The following is a 2,568-nucleotide window of genomic DNA, read 5'->3' as shown; positions in this document are numbered from 1 at the left end:
CATATGTATTTATTGTCTCTAAATTCATTATTAAAGACTTTATATGCTTCCATCACATTTTGTTACACTTGTTTCATTATTGTTTTCTTGTTGGTTCATGCATATTCTATTTGGCCTTTACACAAAGAGTTTCATATTTAAGGTAAGTTTATAAACTTATATATATGTTATTGTAATTTATACAAGAACAAAAAATTTGTGTGAACTGGTGCATGTGATATGAGAACCAAATAATACTTGCATGTTAATTCTTTGAAGTAATTAAGTAATGTTGTATAATTATTCTCTAGGATAATTTTAATATGTTTAATGTTATTTATTATTTTATTACTGAATTGGATTATTATTCATTATTAGGTTTTATTATTCAATATTATTTTCGTAATTACTTAAATTCCTACAATCATTTTCCTTGCTTCCTATTTAATTCTTTCGTAGAATAACTTTATTATTTAGGTTCTCTTATATAACCGTCACTATTATATTTTTTGGCCAAAAATAATTACATAATTTCTATAACAAATAAATATAGGTACGTTTAAGATGTCTAGTGGAGTTGTTAAACGTGATCCAGCTTGGGAACATGGAGACCCAATAGACGGAAACAAAAATGGCTCAATTTGCAAATATTGTGGTCGGGTAATGAAGAGTGGTGGAGTGACACGACTTAAGTATCATCTTAGTGGATTAGATCCAGGAAATAATGTCCAACGATGCGATAGTGTTCCCCCAGAAGTGAAGGCATTCATCACCACATTGTTAAAAAATAAACAACACCAGAAGGAAAAGAAAACACATGGAGTGGAAAATATTCGAGCTGTACTACGAGGAGAAGTCATTGGCCAAGCAGTTGACAGTGATGATGACGACGATGAGGATGAATATGATGATGACATGGGACCTGAAGAGCGACGCAATTTTAAACAAGCATTACGTGCCTCCAAACAGTCAGCATGGGAAAGAGAACACCTCCACAAACTTCCTAATAGAGCACAAGTTTCCGGGACAAGTGGTGGTGCACAGATGAGACGGGGAGCAAGTGTTAGGGAATCACAACCAACACCACCAATGGCCCCAAGTTTATATAAATCATCCAAAGCACGCCAAAAGAGTGTTTGGAGTTATTTCGCTGGAGGTAATGTGAAGGAGGGAATGGGGCGTCTAATTAGCAAGTTCTTTATCTATGACAATGTCCCTGCTGAGAAGGCATCATCATATCATTTCAAAAATATGGTATTGGGATATCAACAGGCCAGTGTTGGAGTACAACCTCCTACTCCCTATGAGGTAAGAAACAAATATTTGGAAATGGAGTATAAAGACATTAGCGAGTATGTCAACAAGTTGAGGTCAAAGTGGGAAACTAATGGTTGCACAATCATGTGTGACGGATGGACTGGCCCGACCAGATTGTCTATCATAAACTTCATGGTATACTCTAAGGGAAAGACAATTTTTTTGAAGTCTGTTGATGCTTCAGACCATATAAAGAACTACAAGTATATTTACAAACTATTGAGGGATGTGATCATGGAGGTGGGAGAGCATAATGTTGTCCAAGTCGTGACCGACAACGGTTCTGCATTTGTCAAAGCCGAAAAAAAGTTAATGAAGCATCATAATGTATTTTGGACATCATGTGCAGCACATTGTATTGATCTCATGTTTGAGGCAATGAGGAAGAGAGAGAATATTTCCAATGTCATAAAAAGAGCTAGAACGATCACAAATTATATTTACAATCACGGTTGGTTGTTGGCAAAGATGCGTGAATTTTGCAAAGGAGAAATTATTCGTCCAGCTACCACTCGATTCGCCACAAACTATATTGCATTAGACAGCCTACTTAAAAAGAAATCAGGGTTAAAGCAACTATTCACTAGCGAAGATTGGGCCAACCACAATTTCAGCCGCTCAAATGCAGGTCGTATGGTGGAAAGTATAGTGCTTGATCATTCTTTTTCGACTCAATCAGAACATGTGTGCCAAGTGTTTGAACCTCTTTACAAAGTTTTACGGATCGTTGACACAGAGGTGTATCCTACTATGGGGGCAATATATGAGTTAATGCGTGTAGTGAAGGAGGAATTAGAAAAAAAACATGGTGCAAGGTGGGTCATAAAGATAATTGATGACCGATGGTATAAAACATTATATCACGATTTGCATGCAGCAGGTATAAATTATGTCATAATTTGCAATTCATTTCTTTAGTTGAATAAGTATTATTTTTCTTATTATAGTATATGTTTCTTTGACCAGCATATTATTTGAATCCTCGATACCAATACAGACCCGGTGTTGGAGACGATGGTACCCTTATACGTGCTGTACACAAAGTATATTCTAAATTAGACCCTGCATCACCAGCAGTTGGCCAATTTGGAAATGAGGTACATAATTACTTAAATTATAATAATTACATTGTTGGATTACACTAACACGATTTATTGAATTCAGCTAACATGGTTTAAAGATGCAAGAATAACTTTTGGAGAACCAACATCAGTTGCTGCTCGAACAAAAATGTCTCCTAGTGAGTGTAAACATATTTCACTATCAGTTTAT

Source organism: Prunus persica, chromosome G8 (genome assembly GCF_000346465.2).
Source record: "Prunus persica cultivar Lovell chromosome G8, Prunus_persica_NCBIv2, whole genome shotgun sequence".
Lineage (NCBI taxonomy): Eukaryota > Viridiplantae > Streptophyta > Magnoliopsida > Rosales > Rosaceae > Prunus > Prunus persica.
Note: the sequence above shows the minus strand (reverse complement) of the source record.